The following is a 9,080-nucleotide window of genomic DNA, read 5'->3' as shown; positions in this document are numbered from 1 at the left end:
TTGAACTCAGAAATCCGCCTGCCTCTGCCACCCAAGTGCTGGGATTAAAGGCATGCGCCACCACTGCCCAGCATAAACTAAAATTTATTATTTTTCCTACCAATAAATTTTAAGGTTAAAAAACTAGAACATACATGAATGGGAAAAAAATCAGCTGTACAATCCAAGATTGTGATGATTGCTGACCACAGAAACAAGCTCGCTAATCCCTCAATACAGGGAAGTTCTTTTCTGTCCCCCAAGTTCTGCAGGAAATGTCACAGCAGGAGCCCCAGTGTAATGACCTCAACTGGACCCCCAGTCATGTCCAGGACAATTTTCAGAAGGTTACTTTTTGGAGTCCCTGATGAAGTTGAAATGAAACTAAGTAGAAGCAGCCCAATGGGATGAGGGGAGCTAGGTAAGACACAGGGCTCAGAGATGGGATTGCTGTGTGTGGTGCAGCATTTGTCCCGTTGCTGTGTGAAAGTGACAGAGCAAAGAGCCACAGAGATCCTGTGCCCTACCTGCCAGAGTGGCTGGGGAGCTCATCCCAGGGATGACCGTCCTCTTTGGATCACAGGCAAGCTGCTGTGGCAGCCTCAGCCTGCGCTTGTCTAGAATGTGTGATACTGATGCGAATTGTCCGTTGAACTAAGTGCAGTCCAGAGCTTCCACTAACAGGCGGATTGGTTCTTTTGTTTTCGCAGGAAGCTCCTAGTGGGCTTCCTGCGAAAGCAAGTTCTGCCAGTGCTTTAAGAAGTGCTTGAGGGAAGTGGACCGTTCTAGGACCCTGTTCTCTTCTTAAGCTGCCTCCAGGGCAGAGCCCAAAGGAAGCTTTACATGCCTGAACTGTGTGCAAGGCGTCTGGACAATAACAAACTTAAAACGAAAATGAAAGTGGCCATAGAAAAAGTTGGTTGCCATCCATGCTTGGTGAGAAGCTTGTATCTCAGTTACTGATTTTAGATTCCCGGCATAGTAGTGGGCCTGAGAATCCCAATATCAGGACTAGACAGCAACCATGGATCAAAGTCTCCACTAGTGTCACCAGCAGATTTGTACAACCCATCCCTCCCAGGGGGTGTGGAACAGTGTCACCTCTATGCCTGCTTTAACAGTGGGTTCAGCTTGGAGATTATAGGGTCTTCTGTTCAGAGATCGTTGTGGTCATAGACTTGCAAAGAGCCTTCACTACTCCAGATATGCCATTCTGTTTAGGGGTGGTGAAACGTTGTGATGATATTCAACTTGACATTTTCCTCCTGAGAGAAAGAAGAGAGCAATCCAAGCTTTGGTCACCAGGTACCCCGAGTGTCAGTATGTGCCATGCACCAGAGCTGCTGATAGATAAAGCCCTGCTGTTGAGATACAGGGCCAACTGTAAGTATATTGGCGGTTTGAATGAGGTGTCCCCGGCATGGGCATTTGAACCCATGGCCCCCAGTTGGTGGTGGTGTATGGAGAGGCTTGGGAGGTTCGGCCTTATTGGAGCTGAAGCACGGTGCATGGGGTGAGCTTTGAGAGTTAAAGATGTGCAGTTTGAGTTCAGTCTCTGCTTCATCCTTGCAGTTCAAGATGAGCCTTCGGGATTCTGCTCCTGCTTCCATGCCTGTGGCTTGCTCCCATGTTTCCCCATGACATACTCTTACCCCTCTGGAACTGTCAACCAAATCCTTTCTTCTCTAAGTTGCCTTGGTCATGGCATTGTAACACCGCAACGGAAGAAAAACTAACACAGCTGCCAAGTCATAGATTGAAAAGTTCAGGTCACTAACCAACAGTGCGGTCCAGCAAACAGGAAGGTAATTATCTCTATGGGCGAGCTGTCACTTAATTTTTACCTTGGATTTTTTTTTTTTAACATTTTAGTAGAACTAGAGTTAGGCCTAGATTTTGTTTCATCCAAATGCATCCCACCATGGGCCCTCAGCATCCCTCTTAGCATATATTTGCTGGGCATGACAGGGATGCCAGGTTCCGGGTTACTCAGTGGAGATGCAGACAATACCTATGTGGCATCCACCTTGACTTCCTCAGTGTCCCTCACCATAGAACTTGGAGGACTAGGGAGTCCAAAGCAACCATGCTCACGTGGGCCACTACGGTGCCCAGGTACTGTAAACAAGCCCTTTGTCTCAGACCCAGGGGTCTATGCTAACTTGTTCGGTTTTTAAGCCATCTCAGATACTTCACCCATGTGACCAGCTAACCTTTCATCATCTAATAAAACACACAAAAATATCAGAAGCATAAAACTGGATTACTACCTGGGAAGAGTAATGGATTGCACACTAGTGTGTACACCTATAAAAATGAACATTTGATTCAAATGTAGCACGTTAGTGAGGCATGGCATTTTATTATATACAGTCTTTGATGCTTAGTCTTTAGTTTTCCCAAAACAGTGACATGAGAAAGTCAAGAAAGAGGGGTGTGATGGTTTATATGAGTGGCAGGATTAGAAGGTGTGGCCTTGCTGGAATAGGTATGTCATTGTGGGTGTGGGCTTAAGACCCCCCACTCTAGCTGCCTAGAAGCCAGTCTTCCACTAGCAGCCTTCAGATGAAGATGTAGAACTCTCAGCTCCTCCTGTACCATGCCTGCCTGGATGCTGCCATGTTTCTGTCTTGATGATAATGGACTGAACCTCTGAACTTGTAAGCCAGCCCCAGTTAAATGTTGTCCTTATAAGAGTTGCCTGGATTATGGTGTCTGTTCACAGCAGTAAAACACTAACTAAGACAAGGGGACAACCAAATTTCATGAGAGTAGGGTCCAAGAATCTCTGAAGAGTGACACCCCAGACTCAAATAGTATGCAAAAGCAAACAGCGTTTATTTCCTGCATGCAGGGATCTTCCCAGCTGGGAATGGAGACCTCTGGTGGACTCACAGGCCCAGCTTTTATTGTCAGGGGAATTCCAGGGAGGGATGTGTGCCCTTTTACATTGACTGGTTAGTTCTATCTCTAGGGGTCTGACTGATTCTACAATGGGTTAGGGCTCTGGAGAATTCCCAGGGGGTTACTCACTCATTCTAGCTACCTGTTCTTACTTCAGGCCAGATGACAAGGTGTCCTCGGATTGGCTGCCCTTGGCTGTGGTTGGCTGACCACGGTTTCCTGGATCCAGGTTCTCATTTCTGGGAAACAGAGACTCAGGCCTAGCCTCCCAACTACCAGTTTGCAGCCTGCGATGGAGTCGGCCTGGCCCTGGCTAATCCAGTCCTCTCAAAAGTTCATAGCTGTTGCAGCTGGACCTTGATTGTGGTTCTCTTGACTCACACTTGCTACCTTCTTGTCATAATCCCAAAACTGCAATCACAGCTTGTTTACTAAAGCTACGACTGGCTATGTTTCAAAGGGAAGGCCTTGGCTCCTTGTGCAAAATGGACTTGAACTCAAAGAGATTCCCCAAGTGGTTGCGCTCACAGGCTGTTAAGAGTAAAGCAGCTATCAATCACAATGTCATGAATTCAAACCTAACCTTTCCAAAGGCCCCTCTTCCTGCCATTTCCACATTTTTGAATGCCAATCTGATACATGGGTTGTTTCCACTGTATTTTTTTTTCCAGAAATTTCTAAAAAAAGTGAGAAATTCCTAGGGTAGAATTTTTTCCTAATAAATGAGAACTGTTATTTTAATAATGTAACTGGGCCCCACCCTAGCCCTGTTACATTTGGCCATGGACGAGTTGCCATCTTACCCTACTCTCTAGCACTTGAAGCTGTCTGGTGTCACACTAGAAGCCAATTCATTGTATCTCACTGCCAATCAGTGAGCTGACCTTCACCTTAAGACTGCCTAACTTGAAAAACATAAATGTTTGCTGGGCATGACAGATGCAAGGCCAAAGTTCAGAGTTACTCAATGGAGATGCAATTAATAACTTAGCCAATGGAGAAAGATTTAAATCATTTGGGGAAACTGATAATGTCTTTACTTAGATGATAATGAAACCTACAGAAAGCAAGGAAAACAAATGAAGTTTCCTTTGGGGGCCAGCAAGATGGGTCAGCAGGAAAGATGATTACTGCCAGGTCTGGTGAGTTTGAGCCCCAGGACCACAGATGTAGAGAACTGATGTCCACCTGATACCCTCTGACGAATGCATGTGTGCCACAGCATGAACAAACAAGCACACACATCAATGGTCAAATCCATAGCCTCTGACAATCAACTAGAAAACCACAAAACTGGCTAAATGTCCATTTTCAAATTATGGTCGGGGTTTGCCACAACATGAGGAACTGCATTAAAGGGTCTCAGCATTAGGAAGGTTGAGAACCACTGGCTTAGACTCTCCTGACAAAGATAAAAACTAACTAAAAATGTATCAAAGACTATAAGAGCTAAAATTATGAGGCTCGTAGAAGGAGCATAGGAGTTTGCATTGATTGCTGACTTCTCAAGTATGATGCCGAAAAACAAGCAATAAAAAAAAAAAAAAATTGAACTTTGTTGAAACTAGAATTTTGTGTCTCCAAAGGATACTAATATATTCTACTCAGAATGGGAGAAAATGTATAACGTGTCTGATAAGCAATTAATACTCAGCATTTATGAAAGTGCCCCCAAATCAACACCAATAAAATAACTCAATTCAATGCTGGAGACAGAACCTGAATAGCTACCTACAAAATAGTCATAAGTGGCCAAGAAGTACATAAAAGATAATGAGCATCAATGACCATCAGAAAAATGTCAATCAAAGCCATAGTGAAGATGGAGCTGGAGCTAGGTGAGGGGTACAGCAGCTGCCCGGTAGGTATGCAGAGATCACAGGATTAGCTGAAATAGTATCAGCAGGCAGATGATTGGTCAGATAAATTTTGAAATTCTGCTGACCATTGGCTAGAATGTGTATGTGTATGTGTATGTATATGTGGGTATGTGGGTATGTGGGTATGGGGGTATGGGGGTATGGGGGTATGGGAGTATGGGGGTATAGGAGTATGGGGGTATAGGGGTATGGGTATGGGGGTATGGGTATGGGGTTGTGGGTATGGGTATATGGGTATATGGGTATATGGGTATATGGGTATATGAGTATATGGGTATGGGTATGGGTATATGGGTAATGTAGCCATCCACCCATGAGGGAGCTTGGAGGCCAGGTGCTGCCTCTTTCTGGTCCTCCCTCTTTCTGTATTTTACTGGAATCTAACCATGGTCATTCACCTATGTATTGTTGATGGCTGCTTTTCTACTCCATGTACAGAACTATATACATTTTGACAGCCCAGATGGCCCCTGCAGCCTGACACATTTTCTATTTGGGTATTTACAAAGAAAGGCTACTGACTCCTGAACCACATATATCAGTTAAAAATGACTTAGGGGAGAACAGCATGAAAAATGTCAAGTTGAGGGTGTCGTAGCCAAGATGTTAGGCATCACAGCCAGTTGGGAAACAGACCCTGAGAGGCAGGAAGGAAAGTCCGTTCAGCGTGACTTAAGTGAGCGAGCTTCTGGAGTCTGATCCCGAGCAGTTTCCTTTTAACGTATTTAAGCACCACGGTGTCTTGGAAAGGGGTTTCTAAGTCGAAGCTCCTTTGCAAAGTACCTGTTGTTGTGATCATAAAAAGAGCTATAAGAATATGTTCTGGTGAGGTGTGGGGGAAGGGGGTGCCTCGACCCACGCATCCTTTTCCCCTGAGGGACCAGACACTTGCTGGTATAGAACAGAGTTTATTTGGGGCATGGGGAGGGGAGTTAAGAGGGTAGTAGAGGCAGAGAAAGGCAGAGAGAAGGAGAGAGTAGAGAAGTAGGGGATGGCCATGACCACGTGGAGAGAGGGGGGAAGGGAATGGGGAGAGAGCAAGGGAGGAAGAGGCAAGGGAGAGAAGCAGGAGTAAGAGAGAGGAGGGGGCAAGCAGCCCCTTTTATAGAGCCAGGCCTACCTGGCGGTTGCCAGGTAACCATGGGGAGGAACATACCTGGCTGCTGCCAGGTATCTGTGGGGGTGGAGTCTATACGGAATGCTAACACCTGTGACCTCTTCTACAAAAGTAGTTTCTATTGATGGAAGAAACAATGCTCAGGTCAATGATCTATGCAGGACGGGTTTGTAAAGAGTAAGATAGTCAGGCTCTTTTGCATAGTGCATGGGTCATGTTTCATAAGGATGGGTGATTCAGGTGAGGCCTGGCTCTAAGATAATCAAAGATAACTGGGCTATTAAACAGCACCCTAGATGGAAAACAAGTGTCAATCCCTTCCCTAGAAGAGGAAGGCATGTGAGTTGAATGTTCTGAGCATAGTACTACCTGTCTTCTACTTCAAATGTTTCATCCATGTGTCAACAAATATATTAATATTGTAAATAGAAATATTTACAATGACAAGATATACAAAATGTAATAAAAAATTGCCTTCCAGTACTAAAAGATGAAAAGTATTTCCCACTTTACAGTGTCCTGTATTTTCCATTTTTCTACAAAATCTATTTTTAAAATCCTTTAAAAACATTTTTTCTTTTGATGTCCTTGATCCTTATTGACAGAAGCAGGCTTCCTTCTAGGGCTCAGGACACAGTACAATTACTTGAACCCTGGAAGTAACGTGTTTTATTGAGGCAAACACTTGCTTGGCCTTTACCCTGCAGACATCCTTTACTCTCTGGGGTTTGCTTGTCCTGACAGGCGGGGCTAACCCCGACAGTCCCCTGGAGAAAGAGCACACAGAGCTGGAGGACCCTGGAGTGTCAGTCAGGGGTTTGCTTGTCCTGACAGGTGGGGCTAACCCCCACAGTCCCCTGGAGAAGGAGCACACAGAGCTGGAGGACCCTGGAGTGTCAGTCAGGGGTTTGCTTGTCCTGACAGGCGGGGCTAACCCCCACAGTCCCCTGGAGGAGGAGCACACAGAGCTGGAGGACCCTGGAGAAGGAGCACACAGAGCTGGAGGACCCTGGAGAAGGAGCACACAGAGCTGGAGGACCCTGGAGTGTCAGCCATGTTTGGGCTGAGGGCCTTTGTAATGTCCATATGATGAATGGAAGGAGGAAGAGAGCAGAGGTCAACAAGGATTTCAACAATAAACATAAACCATCGAGATTCAGCAACACAGCTGTCCAACTAAGGGTATTTAAGGGAGTTTTACTATTTAATCACCCCCTTTTTCACTGCTGATTCTACAAAAGTACATCACATGCCATGCCCTGGCCCCCCTTTTCAGAGAGTACATCTCAGACATCAAGTCTGCTGAGTCTTCTAGCCTCCCTTTCATGCCATTTTTTTTCCAGACACTGGTTTCTATTTATTTTTATTTTTTACTTGACACTTCCGTTCACATTCAGTCAAATGCATACACCAAGTAACTAGCTTGCCTATCGAAGGCCAGATCATTCCTAAACCACTCCAGAAGAGTTCTTCCTTTCCTGCCTTTCCATAGCCTGTTCTGAGCCTGACCACCCGGGTTAGTTCTGCCAGCTCTGGAACGTCATATAGATGAAAGAATGCAATACATACTCTACTTTTGCACGAGTGTCTTCACTCGGCATGATGGTTTTGTTGAGATTTATCCATGCTGTGGGGTGCAGAGCTTTTTTTTTTTTTTTTACTGCACAGTGGGAACATGCGCTCTCCTGTCCCCACTGTCCCCAGTTGAAGGACACTGACCTGTTTTGATTTTGGAATCAAACAAGATATTTGTCCCAATCCTGACACACCTCTGTCCAGATAAAACTGGACTCTCTTACTTTTGAAGTTCCGCTTTTACATTGAGATGTAGGTGTTTTAAGGGGGTGGGGGAGCTGGCTACATCTCCTCAAGACCCATCCCAGTAAGTATGTACAACCAATGGTTGAGAGGTGGATAAAAGTGGTACCTGGTGAAGAGGGGAGATCTCTTTAGCCGTCGTATAAAACAGGAAAGGCTACATGTAGCAAACAGTACTTTGGCCAGGCTTAGCCTTGGGATGTGTTGGCAGAGCTGCTAATGGTCAATAATACTGCCAGCACAAAATTACACAGAGACTTATTAATTTTACTATTTAAGCTTAGGCCTTAGCTTAGGCTGCCTCCCAGCTAGCCCATTTAACTTAATTAACCCAACTAATCTAGTCCCATGTCCTTCCACATGGCCTGTTACTTCGTTCTCACTTCCTGCACTTCCGACCTCCCCACATCCCACTGGTGAATCTTCCCACCTCTGTTTTTTTCTCCCAGAGACCCTCTCTCAGCCAGGAAATGCACTTCCCTTTTCTGCCTAGCTATTGACCATCAGATCTTTATTAAGCCAATCGGCAAGTGAGAAAGGTGTACGTCTACAAAATACTGAGGCAGGTAATGAGCCATAAGAATAACACCACCAAATAATGAAGCCAGTACTCAGCTTTCTGCTGGTAAGGCAATCAAGGATTGGCTAATTCAGAGAGAACCTTCACAGGGTCCACTCCGACACAATAGCAGGCAGCACACTGAGCTCCAGTTATTATAAGGGCCTCAGGGACTTACTGACCAGCGGCCACACAGTAGATACAGTGCTGATGGAGTACCTTATATTTGGTGCAGGTATTATAATCTCAGTCTATACCCTATGAAGGCACGGGAGATTATGCATCTAAAGAAGTATGCAGATACTCATGGTGGCACACACCCTCATTTCCAACTCTTGGGAAGCAAAGACAGGTGGAGCTCTGTGAGCTGAAGCCCAGCCTGATCTACATACCTAGTGCCAGGCCAACCAGAGCTATATAGAAAGACGCTGACTCAAAAAACAAAAGTATGTAATGCATATACAGCCAGCATTTAAAGGAGTACATCACAGCAAGCAGTAAGTTAAAGCAGAGCAAGTGTTGAGGTAACCCAGTGGGGTTGTGCAACTAGATAGTATGAATAGTGTTTCTGCTCTCTCTTTCAATTGGTATTTTACAAAACCTCCTTAATCCCTGAATCCAATCTGTTCTTGCTCACTGACCCTGAAAAGATATGATGTGTGGCTTGTACTTCTCTGGGGACTTACAAACCAGCTGCACAATTGTGGTTTTACAAATTGAGTAACTTAACAGTACTCCTGATAACAATCTTACTTAAGATATTTTGCGTATACAGTTACCAACAGCGTCAGGCAAAACCCATGTAAAACCAGAAGGATTTCAG

Source organism: Mastomys coucha, unplaced genomic scaffold, assembly GCF_008632895.1.
Source record: "Mastomys coucha isolate ucsf_1 unplaced genomic scaffold, UCSF_Mcou_1 pScaffold16, whole genome shotgun sequence".
NCBI lineage: Eukaryota > Metazoa > Chordata > Mammalia > Rodentia > Muridae > Mastomys > Mastomys coucha.
The sequence above is the reverse complement of the archived record's forward strand: the minus strand, read 5'-3'. Positions refer to the sequence as shown.